General features: G+C 38.3%; 1 long non-coding RNA gene across 3 annotated transcripts in view; it reads right to left on the bottom strand.

Annotated features, from left to right (window-relative positions):
- LOC148646885 (uncharacterized) overlaps positions 1-16,149 on the bottom strand; it is a 33,377-nt gene extending 17,228 nt beyond the window's left edge. For 2 of the 3 annotated variants that reach the window (XR_015927651.1, XR_015927650.1), the window contains exons 1-4: positions 16,034-16,149; positions 15,466-15,870; positions 14,793-14,959; positions 14,307-14,497 (exon numbers count right to left, since the gene is read on the bottom strand). This is a non-coding gene — a long non-coding RNA (uncharacterized LOC148646885). Of the gene's footprint in view, positions 1-12,631; positions 13,351-14,306; positions 14,498-14,792; positions 14,960-15,465; positions 15,871-16,033 lie in introns of those variants that run through there. The other variant, XR_015927652.1, reaches the window with a different exon arrangement.
- Between the last annotated feature and the right edge of the window lie 4,385 nt (positions 16,150-20,534).

Consider the following 20,534-nt stretch of genomic DNA (forward strand, 5'->3'; position numbering starts at 1 on the left):
AAAACACTTTAAATCTGAATCCACATGGAATGGCCTCTCTGTGACCTGCACCACAGAGATGAGGGAGAGAGACCACTGGAAAAAGGGACAGCCACACTTAACTTTTGTGTTATTAATAAGCATTGCTGCTACACAGTCTTCCAGTTCTGACCTATTATTATCAATCGATTTTAAGGATATGCTGTGTAGCGGCGAGGCTTATTAAAAGACAGAATTAAGTGTTGCTGTGCTTTCCCAAATGAGGTCCCATCTCTCTCTTCATCTCTGTGATGCAGCAACAGAGAAGCTTTTCATGCAGGCTGATTTAAAGATGTTTTCTTTTGATAAGGGACAGCTCCCAAATGGGGGGCGGAGGTTGCCACGAGTAACCAAAGGATCCACCCGAGGTTAGCACCAGCAGCAAGCCTCATGAACAGGTCGGAACTGTGGACAGCTGAATCACTATTCAGAACTAGCGCTTCATCAGGAACGAACAGGTCCTCTTCCTGACCTGCTGGGACCCACAGTCATCTTTTCTCCTGAGCACAACTTCGCTAGTTAAAGCCAACACTAACTAGCCAGTCTTCAGAGAGCAGCGCCGCATGAGTCTCCACCAAGCCGCAACAGCACAGCCTGGTACCGAGCCAGAGAGTGCGGATTGGACAGCAACAAGCCTGCAACTGTTTCTTTGTGCCCGCAGGAGATCTGACTCCCCAAAGATTGGATGAGTATTAAACTTTACTGCATTACAGCTCGAGAATTCAATTGTTATCCCAACCAGTTGATATCAATTTAATTCCTAAGAGTTACAGATGCAGCCATTCAAAATGCACGGTACAAACCCGCGGTACGGTAAACTACCCACAAGCCACCGCAGGGCACTGCTGTAAGTGATTGGCTGGCCAAAATGACCGACGGGGGCACTCGTGGTGCATTGATTGGTAGTGAAAAGATTTAATCATTTAATGTCTTTACTGTGCACATTTTAATCTGCTTAGTTTTGAAAATTTATATGGAATTTTACCACTAAAGGGAAATTTTAGTAGCTGAGCATAAAAAGAAGAGGAGCATAATGCATCTGAAGGTCATAAACGATATTAATTTAGGAACATAAACATTACTGTATGTACGTAAACTGTACTGTGTATGGCTGGTCTTGGTAGTTTAAAGAAAAAATACACACCAGTCTTCCATTTCTCCCTAAATATTTTAAGCATTAAAGTTTTATGAAACGGTACCCAAATATGCGATTGCTGTATAGAATGAATTTTAATTTAAAAAAATTATTTAACACAAAAGTTAAGCTGTTTGCATCTTCTGCCTGAGAACAGTCACCCGTTGCTACCCAATGCAGAAACACAGCCACTAACTAGCAAAGAGGGGACATTAGCTAGCCAATATGATAAAGAAATAAATGATTTATTTCTTTTGCACATTTATTTGAACATTTCCATTGATTGTACAAGCACTTGAAACTGTCCAATCCCTAGTTCATCAGGCATTTTCTTTTACGCTGCGGGCATTCTCCCGGTCTGGCGCCGGTCTGTGTCTTCTAGGATATAATGCCAGCGAACTCTTGTTTTTATGTCCACTATAACAGACAATCTCCTTTACTTTTAACCGAGTGTTTAATAATTTCCTAAAATGAAAATGATTTACTTTATTTCCCTCACGGGATCAATAAAAGTATCTACCATCTATCTACATAAACTATCGGACAGAATTCTGGGGTCTCCCCATACCAGAGATTATGGTAGGGCTTCAGAATGGTGATTGGCTGACAGCATCTGACACCGCTCTGATTGGAGAAAAAAAACGTGCTGGTTTGCTATACATACAGTACTGTACCAGGAAGAGGATTTCTTTCTATTCAAAACGTGTATTTTAAAAGTTTAATTAAGAAGTAAAAACAGCGTACACAGATTTCTAAACTGATCAGGATCGTTATCTTTGTCTTATGCATAATAATGTTCACCACTCTGTCCAGCAAATTAATAATAAACTTTATTTTATATAGCGTTTTAAACGAATAAGTAATTAGATTGCTCATAAACCTAATCACTTATTCTACATAAACACAGCGTAATTGCTCTCTGAAAATGCTTTTTCTTTTTATTTAGGCTCAGATTTCAACTATAGATCGTATTGTAACGCTTACGGCCGACAGGTACTGTGTAAGAGCCGGCGTACCAGAGCAGGTGACGTCACCGCCCTTCCCTGTGATAGCAGGACTACAGCTACTGGGCTGTAGAGAGATCTCTCTTTAGCTCACGGGGCTAGGTCGCTGCAGAGAGACGCGGAAGTCCCGGGTTCGAGCCACCTATACTTTGGGCCGACCAGATGCGGCAAGGGCGCCCGCCTGAGCCCCCGTTGCGTTACAGTATTATTAATAACCATAATAACGACCAACCAACAAAAACAACCATATAAACATAATTCCAACCAAAACATAGATAACAGCCACAATACAAAATCAAATATATCAAACCATTAAACTCTCTCAAATTCCTCCAATTATCATAATCCCGCCTCTTATGCAAAACCAAACCCTCCTCCCATCCCAGTTTATCCTCTTTATTATAAACAAAATTCACCTCAATTTTCAACATAAAGCATTACACAATACCTCAACACTCCATACTCAACAATGATAAATCAGAGCCAGAACATGTAACTCCACATTTCCAAATAGACCTCATTTCCATAGCCCCGCCCCTTATGCAAAACCAACATCCCTCCCCTGTTCTCTCTCTACGCTGGCGTTTGTAATCGTTTTTATTTTTAAATAAATTTTAGCAAAGTCATGTATTTTAAAAATCTTAAGATTTCTATATTTATGTCTTTATTTAGTGGTTTCATTAGTGACAAAGGCTAAACTTTCTTGGAAAAATGTATTTTATGTAAACCATGTTTGCTATTAATTCATTTAGGGCTAGGATATGTTCATTGTCTTCCAATGAAAGAAGGGTTCCTTTCGCCGTAGTCGGGTTGACATTAGAATCTTGCCACGCCCGGACTGTTACACCAACTCATTAGCATGTTAAAGCGATTTCATTGAGGAGCAGAGAGGGGGGTTGTATTTGCAGTGCATCGGTATACAGTAGATGGGAAAGCCGGAGCCGACCGCTACGCCGCCCACGTGTTATGCTCTTCGTTAATGTCTAAGCCGGAACACATCATTATATCTCATTTTGTATTTCTTAAAAAAGAAAAATCGTTTGCCCAGCTTAACAGTATTGTTGTTATTGTTTTTAACCTGTAAAGCGCTTTGAGGAGCCATCTCTAGGTGCCATATACAGTAAAGTTCCTTATTGTTACTATTGTTAATATGCTGGACAGAGAGGTGAACATTATTACACAGAAGACAAAGATAGCTATTTACGTTGCATTGTGCACTGTGCTGCTGTAATACAGTTTTAAATAATTAAAAGTCTAAACAGTATCAGCCTTATTTATGGATTTTAAATAAAGGCGATTTAAACCCAATTTAAATCAATATAAATGTTTATATTGTAACGCCTAGGTGACTATTCATTGTTATTAAAATGACTTAAATTCGATCATGTTGTGATATTTAGAAATATACATTTGTTTGGTGCGAGTGAAGTTTTATTTAATCTCTGAGCCATACTGATTCTTATGGAAGCCAGTTTCCGCCAGGGAGTAAAAAAAAAACACACTATGGTATTCTCTTCGATGCAGTGCAGTTAAAAACATATATCTGATGCTGTTCCTAAATGAATATCGTTTATGACCATCAGACGCTTTATGCTCCTTTTCTTTTTTCCAGTGGATTGAACAGGGAGAGGCATTTCATGATGTACTTTTCACTGATGAAACAACAGTGGCTCTGGAACAGTTTTCAACCATGTCGTTTTATAAAAAGGGGAGATATGTGAACAAGCAAAACCCAAAACAAACACATATGCCATACGGCGTACGCGTTACTGAAGCTAAAAGTTTAGCCTTTGTCATTAATTTAACCACTAAATAAAGACATATAGAAATCCCTACGTTACAGACTGTATATGGCTGGTATTGGTAGTTTAAAGAAAAAATACACACCAGTATTCCACTTTCTCCCTAAACATTTTAAGCATCAGAGTCTTACATGTAGTTATTTCGGAAATGTTTGTACGTGCTCCTTCTGACCATGTTACTGTTTACTGTTACCGACCATATTAAGTTTAAGTGCCTGTTGGCAATTTTCCTGTCCGTGGGGGGGTGGACCTTCTTTCATTAGAAGGTTAGTCTGTTCTACTCTGAGAATGTAGAGGGGGTGGAAAGTGCTCGTGGTCATTTAATTAGTATTAAAATTCGCACTGATTCCCTTGCGAAGATATGGACATAGGAATATTCGTGCGTGGTAAAAAAAAAAATGGCATAAAAACGACAAAGTGAAGGCTGTGAAAACATTCACAATGTACTTTATACACAAAGCAAGTGTTCTCACAACTCTAGGAGGTTTCGTGAAAATGCTACAGGCGTGCCAAAATAGTTTTTTTAAAATTCAAGGTGACTTTACTGCGGTTTTCATTTTCAGATTGTGAATCAAAAAAGGCATTTAATTAAACACGCGATTGCGATTTTAATCAATTACTGTATTGATTGAAACACACATTCTGTACAGATACAGTTGTTAAGCATTCCACTCGCGCCGCTCTTCCTTCTTGCATTCCCACGCGCACACCCTGTAAAATAAGCTCACGCCGCAAGTAAATGCCAATCATCTTTCTCTCCCGTTTCTATTTTAGTTCTCCTTTTTCCTCACTTCCTCTCTCACTATTGCGGATTCTCTTTGAGCTCCCTAGTGCGCGTTTATCTCTTGCTTTTCGATCTCCTAGCCTGCTTCTCGTTTTCGGTTTCGCCTTGTGATTTGGATTGCTGCTTTCTCGTTTGTACTACCGTGTTCTGACCTACTCGCCTGCTTCCTGGATCCGATTTCGCCTAGTGTTTTTGGATTGTTGCTTCCTCCTTGTCTCCCCGTGTTCCGACCTACTCACCTGCCTCCTGGTTTTCGTTTTTGCCTAGCGTATCTGCTTAGTGTCTTTCTCTTGTCTTGAGTCCTGCATAGGATCCTATTGCCCTAGCAGCCCTATCTTTCAACAGTACAGTCGCATTCTCCTGTCGTCCAGTGGTGTAAAACGAATTAGCAGGTGATTGAGATAACAATGCACCGCCCACTGAGTGGAATGTTCTCAAGTGTAAAAAGAGGTGATAATTCTTAATTATTCCGTGTCGCATTAACTAACCTCTTCAGTTTACTCCGCCAGACAGTACATGAATATAATTATATCGTTATTAATTTGTTTAGATACGCAATTCCATATTATATTCCCTGTTAATCAAATTCTAAAAGTGTGCATTTGTTAGATAACAAGCAAATTCACAGAAAAGGTTAAAAGACTATCACTTTTCACAAAGTATATAATCCTAATATGGTCAGAAGGAGCACGTAACAACGTTTCCCAAGTAACAACATGTAAGACTTTGATGCTTAAAATGTTTAGGGAGAAATGGAATACTGGTGTGTATTTGTTCTTTAAACTACCAAGACCAGCAATATACAGTACAGTTTACATACAGTAATATGTTTATGTTCCTAAATTAATATCGTTTATGAGCATGTGAAAGGCATGGTGAATCGGAGATTCTCAAGAATTACTTTGTATGATTGGAAACGAACGCGTGATCGGATCAACTAAATGCTGTGGTGTTACTTTTTGTCAATGAAAAAATAAACTCTTTTCGTTTACAAAGACGGTTACAGAGAATGTGGACCAGGGTAATACTTTGAGCTTACAGCTTGTCCAAGGTCATTTATTATTAATACTATTAGTAATATCTTCGGTAAAGACTTTGATGGATAAAATATTCCTGCTTAATTAAAATATTTATGATAAAGGTGGTAGGTTGTGTACTTTTGTCCAACAGAACAATCTTGCTTTTATAAAATATACCGCCTTTTTAATGTTTAATGATTAACATGCTGTAATACACTGTTTAAATTTAAAAGTCTAAAGAGTATACAACTTAAATTCTTAATTGATTAAAGATTGTCCCTCAGCAGTGATCGGGATTCGAAACCGATGTTTTCTGGTGACAGCTCAACTGCTGTACAGGAGAGGTTAGCCTTTATTAGCTCCACCTGGCGGTTTTACAAGGTGATTCTGGATACTATTAACATAATCTAATTTGCATACGGTATGATGCGGTGTACTGCGACACGCCCACTGTGTTATACTGCAGCATTCCCCGCTTGTTTTGAATGGCTGCATCTGTTTGTACTTGTTTTGAGTATCTAATGTAGAAGTTATAACCAAGTTCGTTGACGAAACGGTCTAAATGAATGATATACCGAACGTATGTCCTCTTGATATGTGTAACTCTTTGTGACTGACTGAATATATATCTCTTGTATTCTGATAACCCTCACGATAAGATCTGTTAGGTTTATATGCATATTTTATGTATTAATAAATGTATCCTCGTGTATTAGTACCTGTGTTTGTGCGTTGTTTGAGTTATATTGCAAGGTTGGATTCTAAAGCCATTAAAATAATCATTTTGTGATTTACGGCTACAATTAATAATTGTCCCTGTAAATGCCCAAACCCTACAGAACTGGTGCCTCGTGAGAGCACACTACAGCTGTAAGGACCGTCTGTCATCAGTGTACTTGACCACAAACATAAATGCTATTTGTAGATGATGATATGAAAAGGAGGAGATACAGAGTGAAGATTCCAAGAACAGAACCCTGGGGCACTCCTCATTGCTTTAGATATAGAAGAGAAAAGTACATACATCAATACACATTTTTCCAATGCTGAATGAAAACCTTCTCATTAAGTGGCCTTCCATTTCTGCTCAAATGTACAACTGTTCAGTTTACCGGAACATGTTAAATCATGAAATCTAGAAGATAGCAGATAGACTTGTACTCTTTTCCTTATTGAAAGTGCTAATCTACAGTATGTTTCCAAGATGGCACCTGTGAATGTGCTAAAGTTAAGTACGGTAGCTGGTCTCCTGTAACAGGCTTGTCACAATGTGAGCTGCCAATTACATTTGTTAAACCCGTAGTTGATTAAGGAGATGAGTTTTAATATCCTTTTCCTGACATTTAATTGCAATAAGGTTAAATGCTTCAAATGTTACACGAGAAATGTAACCCAGCCTGGTTAAGTGGAATTATTATCACATTCTTAATATCAGCACCACAATCATTGACTAAGTCTAAGGTCTGCTTTATGCAGAGCCCGTTCTTTGCTTTTTGAAACCAGCAGACTCAAGTAACGCTCTGGACCAAACTGACAATTTGTTTTATTTGAAAAACAGGAGGAAGCAATTCCTGATGATCAGCTAATCATTTGAACTTCTTTAGATTCTAATTACCTTCATAACTGATATGGAAGCAGTAAGGCTTACTGTTTTACACAAGGCTTCTGAAAGTTGTCGGATTTTTTTGTTGAATAAATCATGACAAAGTAAAATAAGTGTGTGCTATCTATCATGCGAGGTTAGATATATCTACTGGTAGGAGTTGGTGAGGACTTGGTGAAGTTCAGATATGTCTTAATAAGTAAAGCCATAGAATCATATGGGGATTTTTACATCACTATAGTTGATCCTTATCTAAATTAAAACAGTAAAGAAAGAGTTTCAGTAAACAAAGAGGTTGAACGCAATACTAACAAAAGATGCATAATTGGAAACCATTATGAGTTTGTCTTTGTGGTATTCAGCTTTATATGATCATTTGCATGTACAGGGTTAGTCAAAATGCTGTAGAGAACTGACAGTTTATTACAAATTAATGACATGGGTTACTGTGACAAATTCATGAGACATAGGAGCTCTGTGGAGGCAAGAAAAGAGTTAAGTTCACTTTATTGGCCAATTTTCTTCTATTAGGGATTCGTCTTTTCACAAACCCCAACTTAGTCTCCATGAGAAACACAGACACATACAGGGAGAGAAGCTTGGAGCCTAAGCACAGGGTCAGCCATTTATACGGCACCACTGGAGCAGTTGGGATTAAGGGCCTTGCTCAGAAGACCAAAGGAGTAGGATTCCTCTGCCAGCCGTGGGATTTGGATCTGCAACCTTCCAGCCACAGGCACAAATCCTTAGCCCCAGAGCCACCTCACTGCCCCACATACACGTACATCCACAAAAATGCATACAGATGCAGCCATTCTAAATGAGCGAAGCACACTGCAGTAAAACTCAGTGGACGTGGCGTGTCAAAACGCATCAAAACACATCATACCTCAGTTATGATAACAGTATCACCTTATAAATCAGAATCAGAATCAGAATCACCTTATAAAACCGCCGGGTGGTGCTAATAAAGCTTAACCTCTCATGTACAGCATTGGAGCTGTTGCCAGAAAACGCATGGTTTCAAACTCGTCACTGCTGAAGGACAATCTTTTTCCAATTAAGAATTTAAGTTGTATACTCTTTAGACTTTTAATTATTTTCAACTGTGTATTACAGCATGTTAATCATTAAACATTAAAAAGTCGGTATATTTTATAAAAGCAAGATTGCTCAGTTGGACAAAAGTACACAACCTACCATCTTTATCATACAGATGCAGCCATTCAAAACAAGCGGGCGATACCGCATCATTTTGCGGTGCGCTTTACGCAGTCTACCGCGAGTTACCGTAAATTCTCCTATAATGCCGCAAGTAAAATAATAGTATCCGGAATTTCCGCAAGGTGGAGCTAATAAAGCTCAACCTGTCATTTTTGAGCTGTCGCCATCAAAGTCTTTAATGAAGATATTACTAATAGTATTAATAATGAATGACCTTGGACAAGCTGTAAACTCAAAGTATTGTCCTGGTCCACATTCTTTTTTTCATTGACCATCTTTGTAAAAGTAACACCACAGCATTTCGCAATCACGCATTTGTTTCCAATCATACAAAGTACAGTAATTTTTGAGAATCGATTCACCATGCCTTTCACATGCTCATAAAAGAGATTGATTTAGGAACATAAACATATTACTGTATGCAAACTGTACTGTATACAGTATATATATATATGTATGTATATTTAATGTCTTTACTGTGCCCGTTTAAGTATTGAATATTTATATGGAATTTTACCACTGAAGGGAAATCTTAGTACCTGAACATAAAAAGAATAGGAGCATACTGTAACGCATGTGAAGGCCATAAACGATATTAATTTTGGAACTTAAACATACAGTATATGGCTGGTCTCGGTACTTTAAAGAAAACATACACACCAGTATTCCATTTCTCCCTAAACATTTTAAGCATCGAAGTCTTTAACTAACGTGATACCAGAGTCAACAAGCATACCTTTAGAACTTGATTAAAAGGGAATATAATATGGAATCGCGAATCTAAAGAAATTAATAACGATATAATTATATTCATGTACTGCAACACAAGAATAGTACACACTGTACATTGTCTGTTGATAATGTTTCTGTAGTGCTTTTTCAGCACTCTGCATGTGACCTTGCTGGTGGTGCTGTGAGTTAGGTTCCTGACTCCCATGTCACACGCTGTGTGTTTGAATCCTGCTGGAGCCATGACTCTTTTTTTTAACAAACATTTCTTTGAAAAAATAAAATGTTTCCCTGGCTCAGAGATTAAATAAAACTTCACTCGCACCAAACAAATTTATATTTCTAAATATCACAACATGATCGAATTTAAGTCATTTTAATAACAATGAATAGTCACCTAGGTGTTACAATATAAACATTTATATTGATTTAAATTGCGTTTAAATCGCCTTTATTTAAAACCCATAAATAAGGCTGATACTGTTTAGACTTTTAATTATTTAAAACTGTATTACAGCAGCACAGTGCACAATGCAACGTAAATCGCTATCTTTGTCTTCTGCGTAATAATGTTCACCTCTCTGTCCAGCAAATTAACAATAGTAATAATAATGAACTTTATTGTATATGGCGCCTTTAAAGCTGGCACCTCAAAACACTTTACAGGATAAAAACAATAACAACAATACTGTTAGACTGGGCAAACATTTTTTTTTAAAGAAATACAAAATGAGATATAATGATGTGTTCCGGCTTAGACATTAAGGAAGAGCATAACACGTGGGCGGCCAGCGGGAGTGCTGGCTGTGACGAATTAAACCGGTTTCACAGGTATTTTCAAAGTAGAAGGGGGCGAGATTTCCAGCGAAAGACACCTCCCCCCCTCCAAAACCAAGGAAGTACAGTACTTACTATTTAAAAAAAGCTAGGCTCCTCAATGAAATCGCTTTAACATGCTAATGCATTGGTGTAACAGTCCGGGCGTGACAAGCTTCTAATGTCTAATGTCAACCCGACGAAAGGAACCCTTCTTTCATTGGAAGACAATGAACATATTCTAGCCCTAAATGAATTAATAGCAAACATGGTTTACATAAAATACATTTTTCCAAGAAAGTTTAGCCTTTGTCACTAATGAAACCACTAAATAATGACATAAATAAAGAAATCTTAAGATTTTTAAAATACATGACTTTGCTATAATTTATTTAAAAATCAAAACGATTACAAACGCCAGCAGAGAGAGAGAACAGGGGAGGGGTATTGGTTTTGCAAAAGGGCTATGGAAATTAGGTCTATTTGGGAATGTGGAGTTACTGTTACATAGTTACTGTATACTTTTATTTCTTTAGATACGCAAATCCATGTTATTTTTTAATCCCTGACGGGACTGGGAGTCCATAAGAATCGAGTAATAAGTTTCATTGCGCTTTGACAGATCGTCTTTAAATCAATTGTTGATTTAAAGGTTGACAGTAAATTTTTATATTTTAACGCATACTGTACAGCCTCTTTTTCTCTATAAAAATCTAAAAGATATTAGATATTAAGAGAGAGCGTCTGCATTTATAACTTAGTTCTTAAAATTAGTCAAGCAATATGAAGCATCTCCTTTTACTTTTAAGTCCCTTAAATATCATTGAGCACAGCTTTCTCACCACTTAGATTAGAGAGAGAGAGCGTAGAGAGAGCGTAAAACCTGGGCGTAACAGCTGTTTCTTTTTCTGATCACTCACTCTCTGGATACACGTCTCACCTGTCCTGTTCTTTGTTTTCCTAATTTGCTGATTATGCCTTCTGCGATCCACTCCTGCCCTCACACCTAAAGAAGACTATTTTAAATTTCTTTGCACGGTCCATTGTGCAATTAACCCTTGTATGTGCTGTCTTTAAGGTGATATCACATAAAGGTGATATGTAAAATAATGTATTTTATTATTGTTATAGAGAAACATGATCAGATTTTCCCCGGTTCAGAAAAAAAGATCTAAAGTATGTCACTAATATACTTTTAATACAGTCTTTGCTGTGCTCTTGAGGATCCTTGTGATATTTCGAGCTCTGGTTGAATGATAAGTGTCACAGTTTAAATAATTTTCGTAGTTAGAAATTATGAAACGCTCTGTTAAAAGCAAGGGAGTTCTTATGTCCGTTACAGTAAAAGAAAATGCCTGACAAAGTAGGGCTTGGACAGATTCCAAGTGCATTTTTGCAATTTACGTTTGCATTGTGCATTGTGCTGCTGTAATACAGTTTAAAATAATTAGAAGTCTAAACAGTATCAGCTTTATTTATGGTTTGCAATTTAAAAAAAGTCAAAAACCACACTCAAAATGCAATTTAGAGCTTTCTGGCAAAAGGAGACACCCAAATTAATGCCACTGTTTGTGCATGAACAAGGATATACTGCTATTTCCTTAGATACGCAATGCCTGTCTCTCCTGGCTGTGCTCTATCTCTCTCTCTCTTTCTCTTTATAGCTGGTGGTGTACAGCTTTTTAGTATAGATTACACTTTTCTAAAATGTATTTTAAAAATAAAAAGGATTACAATCTAATCTTTCCACATTTGATCCCAAGATCCCAAGAAAAATAAATCTAAACGGGGTGAAAGCTATGCTGAAGGTTTATTAAGATGCTTAGAAGACAAAGATATCAATTTATGTTCCATTTGTCTGATTGTGAATCAAAAAACACATATATTTAAACCCGCATTTGCGATTTAAATCAAAACGTGATTTAAATCAATATAAATGTTTATATTGTAACGCCTAGGTTCATTGTTATTAAAATGACTTAAATTCGATCATGTTGTGATATTTAGAAATATAAATTTGTTTGGTGCGAGTGAGGTTTTATTTAATCTCTGAGCCAGGGAAACTTTTTATTTTTTCAAGGAAATGTTTGTTAAAAAAAAAGTCATGGCTCCAGCAGGATTCAAACACGGAGCATGTGATGTGGGAGTTAGGAACCAAACCCACAGCGTCACCGGCAAGGTCACATGCAGAGTGCTGAAAAAGCACTACAGAAAAATTATCAACAGACAATGTACAGCGTGTACTATTCTTGTGTTGCGGTACATGAATATAATTATATCATTATTAATTTCTTTAGATACGCGATTCCATATTATATTCCCTTTTAATCAAATTCTAAAAGTATGCTTGTTGACTCCTGTATCACGTTAGTTAAAGACTTCGATGCTTAAAATGTTTAGGGAGAAATGGAATACTGGTGTGTATGTTTTCTTTAAAGTACCGAGACCAGCCATTTACTGTATGTTTAAGTTCCAAAATTAATATCGTTTATGGCCTTCACACGCGTTACAGTATGCTCCTATTCTTTTTATGCTCAGCTACTAAGATTTCCCTTCAGTGGTAAAATTCCATATAAATATTCAATGCTAAAACGGGCACAGTAAAGACATTTACTGTAAATCTTTCTACGACCGACCAACGGACCACGAGTGCCCCTGTCAGTCAACCAATAACGTACCGCGGTATTGTGCGTCATCGCGCGTCAGGATGCGTGTCTGTACGTGTCTGTACCGCGCACTTTGAATGGCTGCATCTGTATGTTTTAAACTTTCCAAATATGACTCCCTGCCAGTTTTTAAACTTTCTATCACAGATTAGATGTAAAAATACTTATCAATTACTTTCAAATTATCAGAACTGTCTTAGGTCTGGAACACTTTACAGAATTGACAATGAGAAAAAACAAATTAATATATTGAAAAGGAAATATAGTTTTTTACATATACAGTAATAGGACTAAAAATAATAGGACTAAAGTTAACTTAGTCAAACAACATTAGATTGATTTTGTTTGAACCTTAACCTTGAGTATTGTGTGTCAATGACTTAACACAACAATGTGCAAAATATCTCAGTAACTGTCATTTGCTGTTAAAATACAACAATAGTTGAATTCTGAAATTAATTTAATCAAAAACAATGGACAAAATCATCAGGAAAACATGAAATAAACTTGGGCACAAGGTTTGCTCCATGGTGTGAATCTTGGAATATCCCTGTGATAAAGTTGCAAAAACACTGTGTTATTTATCATTCAGAATGATGCAGCAGCAGATTCCAGCAGACCTGTCTTCACAGACCTCAGTGCATAAATTGTGCTTACAGCTTTTAGCAGGGGAATGTTATACTGTCTGGGACTCTACAGGATGATGCCACCTTCAGTAACAGCACACTGGACCCTGTAATATAACTTTTTGCATGTAACTGCATCTCAGGGATGTGCAAAAATGTTTTTTACAAAGATGAATGAATGTATACTGTATGAGTGAATGATGTAATGGCCCTGCTCAACTATAGCAGCTTTACAGCTGTTCTCAGCCTCAGTCCACTGTGGTACCTTCAGTACACAACAGACCAGGTAATGAAATCAATGACTCTGAAACTCCCACTCCCACTCTCTTGAACAGACTCACGAGTTTGTTATTCACCTCAATCATGTCAAAATCTCAGGTTAGTGTTTAGAGTTTGATTTAAATGTCTCATCTGAAGGACAGCAGCTCCTACAGCACTGCATCCTTGTGCTCCAGCATCATTCTGGGATTGTTTGTAAATCCTGGTTCAGCAGCTCCACTGACAGCAGGAACCTGGTCTTCCTTGGAAGGCTCCCATTATGGTTCTGATCTGGCCAAGCTGTGCTTGGCTTCTGAGATCTGATGAGACCAGGCTACAAGGGGGTAATGCTGTCCTTTCTGAACAATATGATTAAATAGCATATGTATATTGTACTGTCTTCATTTAGTGTTGATTGTTAATGACATGTGAACTAACTGCCAGGTTTTTAAGTTTCTGTCACATTGAAGATGTCAAAATACTTACCAATTACTTTCAAATTATCAGAACTGTTTTGTAAGAGTTTGTCTGAAATACTTTACAGAATTCACAAAGAGAAAAACAAATCAATATACTGAAAAGGAAATGCATATTATTTTGCACAAAATAATTTGGACTTAACTGTTCTCCCAACAAATCTGTGGGTTTTGTCTGGATGATCCACAGTCCAAAGACAAGCTGGTGGATTAATCATGAGCTTCTGGGAAAATTGCCCGTGGTATTTTGAGTGTCTGTTTGCCATGTGTCCTGTGCAGGGTGTATCCCACCTTGTGCCCTCTGCTTTTTAGGATGGGCTCTCGTTCTCCTGTGGCCCTGTATTGTATAGAGTTTAGAAGATGGATGGATGAATTTTAAAATGATTAAAACATCTCTTGTTCATGATTTTTCTAACACAAATACTTTAGTTGCTCAGAAATAACACTAAAGCACTGTGCAGGTTTTATTGATCTGCCTAAGAAAACACATTTATTTCTTTTTTTAAATCTACCCATTGTGAGAGAGAATTATGCTAGTACTAAAATAGTGCTAAAATAATAAGATTAAATAGGATATGATTAAATTTATTTTAGTCAAACAATTTTAGATTAATTTCTGTTTCAATGATCACCTTGAGCAAAGAGCCCCAGTGTCCTCAGCAGTAATTCTTTTATAGCACGTTCTGTCTGGACTTAAAATATCTCCCACTGTCTGACAAGTCAGGGCTGGAAAAACATTCATGGCCTCCTCTTGTTTCCTAAATATACTGTACTGTAGGTACAATAACAAAAAGACAAGCTGCAGGAGAAGCACAAAACAGATTTAGTGAATTTCACCAAAGTCCTTTTCACCAAAGTCCTTGATTTCCAGGAAAATAAATTCCAGCTCTTTGACACTGATCTCAAAATACGACAGCCAAGTAAGAAGCTGTTGATTGTAAGATTATTAAACAAGAGCAAAGGGCACATAGTGTAAGTCAAAGTCAACTTCACAGCCAAAACAACCGTCTTGGGTGTTAGTAATTTTTTGTGATGCATATCGGAATAACAGAGATACAATAAAAATACATGAAAAAAATACAAAGAATAAATAACATACTGTACATGTATCATAAACAAAATAAAATACAATGCTACAGTACATTCCAGTGAAAATAGAGATCCAACAATTTAACAATTCATACTCTTATAACAATCTTGAGTTAATAGCATCCTGCCATGTTGTTATTTAAGAAAAAAACATCTTTAGGAAAATATACTTAAAATCTTTTAATAATTTAAATTTAAAAAATCAGTTCAGTTCACCTGTATCAGCAGCTGTTCTCAGTCTCAGTCCTCTGTGGTTCCTTTCGATGAGCCCGAGAACCTTCTGTAGAGCTGAGGGAGGTTTTTGTACAGACATGTATCACTGTGTGAATGGGTAGCTATAGTCCTGCTGACAGTAATAATCTCCTGCATCTTCAGCCTGGACTCCAGTGATTTTCAGTGTGAACACTGTCCCAGAGTAACTGCCAGTGAATCGATCAGGAATCCCAGTATAACGGTTAGTTGCATCATGTACCAGGAGCTGTGGAACCTGGCCAGGTTTCTGCAGGTACCAGTGTACATCATCACTAGTAGACTGACTGGCTGTATAGCTGATTGAGACAGAGCTTCCTGGTAGAACAGTTTGAGCTGGAGACTGAGTCAGAACAATTTGACCATGGCAACCTGAAATAAAATAAGGACATTTTCTAAAATGAAAATCTTAAACATGTATGACATTATTTAATGTGTGTACAATATATATATAATTGAATACATTACAAATGTCTTAAGAAAATTGAGCATTAAGCTAGTACAAACATTTAAACGTATTTTCTTTTATCCTCACCTTGAACAAAGAGCCCCAGTGTCCCCAGCAGTAGAATCAGTGACATCATTGTCCTGTGTGTGTTAGTGACTCTGAAAGAGCTGAACAGTGATTGATCCACACTGTGAGTCTTAAAGTGTTTGGAGCAGTGAGGCGGCACAGGTATGCAAAGCTTCTTCCTGTATACAAATCCTGTCACAGACAGTTAGAAAAGGCCTGAGCTAGGAGAACAGGTGCAATCTGCAAGTGTTTGGTTACTTTCTACTATTTTATTTTATTTCTGTTGCATTACTAGCAGTGCACTGCAGTACTGTTAACAGTTTGTCCCTAAATAATTGAAAAGCTTGCACATTCCTTAAACTTTATTACATTTTCTGTTTTAGGGCAGTAATACTGTAGCTTTAAAACTGTAGTTTTACTGTACTGTACTGTAGTTACTTACTGTAGTAAGCTTTTATTTACTTAGTTTAAGCAAGTATTTGACGTAGAATCCTTCTTTAAAAAAACACACAAATGTTACTCATTTTAAAACAGTTCTGGAGCACAAAGTTGAGATGAGCATCACCTTGTGGCCACTGTTGTGTCCTGCAAGCAAGCCCTCTGGGCTCTCAGGGTTCTGTGAGATCTGGAGGCTCTTTTTTTCTCTGGATTTCTTTGGAACTCATTTATACAAATTTCATGACAATGACACACCTGTTTAAATATCATATGAGTTATTTTACAAAGGAATGTGTTTTTAACCTCTATCTCTTACAGTTCACACACTGAAGCAGCTCTCTACTAGAACTTCTGTTATACCTGCCACAGATACTGAACCCACAATGTACTAACTGTAGCCAACTGTTCAATTCAATTCAAGGTGCCTCATCTTCACACTTTAACCCCTCACAGGCTGTCAGATCTCCCAGAGCCACCAGTGTACCACAGACAGCACAGGATTTAATATAGGACATTTATTCTTCAATCACCCTCTCGATTACTAGAGAGTGAGTACAGCTCATAGTGTCCTCATTACTCTGTACAGTAACTTGCCTTTGCTATAAGGGTAGGTAAACTAAATAGAAGATGATCAATATATTCTTAACTAGAGGACATTGCAATGAAAAGTTCCAGATATGAAGATCTGGTACAAGACAGCAAAGGGAAAGGGGGGCAGGAGTGGTTGTTCCAACTGCAGGCTGGGTACAGAGGATTCCCTGCACAGTCAGTGTCGAGAGAGATGACAGCTGTGGGGCTGACTGGAAGGGTCAGACAGACAGCAGTCTGAAGGCTGGAAGAGACAGTGGAGAGAGAGAGCCTCAAGCTAGCTCTGGAACAGGAGAGAGGAGCCTGGTCTTCATACCGTAATGTGAACTCTGAACGCTGCAATATAAAAGGCTAAACCAACCAGTAAAGTGTAATAAGATTCCATCTCACCCACAGAATCTTTAAGTGAGTATTCCTCCAAGAAACATTCAAACCTGACACATATGACCATTTCCACACGGGTGGGGCTGCTTCATTCAGATTCCCATGGAGAGACCAGAGACAAAAGCAGATGCTGTAAGCTCTACAGCCCTCGTCAAAGTGTTAGGTAACAGGTGGACAGTAGGGTGCCCCTGATGTGATGTCCCTCCTCCACTTCTGTCAGCTTGCAGACACATTGTCCATCATCGGTGTGGAGAGACTGGACTCCTTGTACTGTACAGCTAAAGAGCCCGAGACAATGGGGTGTCCAGGTTATGAAATAGACTGGAATCTGAGAGTTTGAGGTTCGGTTGGCCAGAGGTTTCATAATGGCTATCAGACCAGTACACCTATTCTCTACGTAAACCTGAATGTGTCCATTTTCTGTGAAAACCCATAGAGATGTGAAACGAGCTGGCAGTGGCAGGCCAACCTTGTCAACGTAAGTCAACACGCAGTTTCGCAAGGGGTTTAAATACTTGCTTACATGTACAGAGGTGTTGTCCAAGTATGCCTGGGGCTTGCCTTTATGAGAAAAGTTGGGCAAAGAGATGGTGAAAAAGTTTTATATTGACTCATGCTTACTTTCCCCAGAAACATTAGACTGAAAAGGGTGTGGAATTTCTCCCACTTTTGATACATTCAACAACTATACTGAATTTGATCTGCTCTCAGAAAATGGCTGTAAGAACTGGAACTCTTCTACACCTGCAGGGAGGTACAAATTATGAACAGATAAATGTGATGAACATGTTCTACAACAAAACTTTGATAATCCAAAAGTTTACTTCAAGTGTAACTCCATCAGCAGAAATCTTAAAGAGGTTCGTGATAAAAATATCACTTTGCTTAGAGGAGAGTGGGCACATGTTACAAGGTTTGAGGCAGCTTGAGAGGGAAGAAGTCACCCCATCCTGCTGATCACCTGAATTTAATACCCTATCCTGCTACAAAGACAACATCACCAGTTACTTGGCGACACTTAAAGTACACACCTATCCTGCACTGTTTACTTATCCAAGGATCAGAAGGATTGCTCATCATGCCCTCCTTCAATAAGTCACATTATGTTCCTGTAAATGTTGAGCCTTTCAACACAATAACGACTGAAATAAGAAGTGATTAGAACAAACCCAGCAACTTCACGTATGGAAAGTGATATTCAAGTTGCAGTTCAGGCCTATGAAGAATAACCAATTAAACCCTATGGAGACTCTGCCATGTACTGGGACTATCACCAGTATCAAGCCAGTTACAGACTGACCGGTTTCGAAGGCTTGCAAGTCCAGTACTGGAGGGGATCAGTGATATATTCAGGGCCCTATTTAGGAAAGCAGTACTTTTTTGAGACATTGTTGTGAAATTGCAAAACCGCACATAAAAAGCAACAGCATATATTGCTAAAGACATGTGCAGACATGTTGCTAATGCTGTGATAAATAGTGAACCCTCAGCAGCAACAGGGTTCAGGACTAATGTTTATCAAACATGGAGTCAAATCAAACTCAGTCACAAGAAATGGGCTGTGAGAAAGAAGAAAGGTCTATGTCTGACGCAATAAGACGGTGAGATATTTTAACCACGGAGTCTGTGCACTGCAGCTCACAAGAATGCACAAAATCTGACTTTGTAAAAGTATTACCAACACAGTCAAGCACCGAGAAATCTTTAAATGGAGTCTCACTGCTAACAGGTCTTTCAAGAATTTTTCGTAACGGGAAACGGCAATGATTACATGAACTTGAACAACACCATGATCTACAGTATCAAACAATATTACCAATATTATCAAAGGAAATGGTGACAAGATTGCAGATACCACCAGGGTAGTCGTTTTGAATTACCCTGTGGCATTGCTTTTCAGACAGATAGGCATCACTGTTGGTGACTGTGAGATCAGTCAGAGCAACAGCCCTTAATCTCACAGGGTTCTGATAGAAACCATCCTTAACTACAATGAATACACCCTGAGAACACAGCTCTCTACAGCACTGTTTTACAGAGATACTGCGGGAAAGCATGAAGTCACTACATTGGATGGCGCAAACCAAGGTTTCAGAAAAAGGAACCAAATTCACAACCGGCAATAATAAAGAAGACCTGTTGTGACACATCCAGGTGGACCTTTTTATCCAGGACAAGATAATGCTGAGCTAGGTGCAGAAATGAAACTCATGAGCAACAAAGAGTCCTTCTGCCTTGTGGCCAATGAGCTGACTTTAAAATTAATGTTCTCTCAGCATCGCTGTTTGTTAAAAGGGTGAAAGTGGCACCATGGGTATGTCATTCCTAGGCCTGCTTAGGCCCAACAAAAATGAACCCCTTTGACAATGTCCATTTGAAAATCTAAAGCCCTGGTGTGAGAAGCAGAATCTAAAACCAAGAAAACAACTTGGGCAGCAGTCAAAGATGCTTGTGCTGGGGTTGTAGACAATGAATCCTTCAGAGGAAGCTACACGGGAAACTACAACTTTCAACATTACAGCATTAATTTCTTGGCTTTGTACTAGGATGGCGAACACATACTGTACCTGCAAAGTCACTACAACCTGTTTTTTGTTTCCGGGGAGATCTGTGTTTGTGAAGATTTTAATCTAGTTCAAACAGCAGATAAACATCTGTTTATGTACTGACCAGAAGTCAGTTCTGGTCCACTGTAATGATTTTGCAAAAGGTTACACCTTGTTTGTATTCAATCTAACCAAGAGTGCAAGGGTCATTATCCTTCAATAAAAACAGGAAACCTGAGAGGTGAAGTGCACTTCACACAACCCCCATCAAGCCCTACCAGCCTTGCTTTCTAGAGTGTGTAGACATCGCTGTTTGTTTTTCTGCTCCAGAGATGCAAAAGCTTGTCTTTTAACCAAGCTGGGGAATTCCACCCCAGAAACAGTTGTGGCATTACATGGGGGTATGTTCAGTGTGGAGACAGAGCCCTGGATTAAGGACGATGGATTGCTGCAGCAACCACGGCTGTGGGGGCACTTAAAGATACACTGAGCACCTCCCTGAAGGGATGCGCAGACCCCCTCAAGACAGTCCTGGAGGGGATTGTGACTGAGCATAAGGCCCTCTT

Source organism: Lepisosteus platostomus, chromosome 16 (genome assembly GCF_059453375.1).
Source record: "Lepisosteus platostomus isolate fLepPlt1 chromosome 16, fLepPlt1.hap1, whole genome shotgun sequence".
Lineage (NCBI taxonomy): Eukaryota > Metazoa > Chordata > Actinopteri > Semionotiformes > Lepisosteidae > Lepisosteus > Lepisosteus platostomus.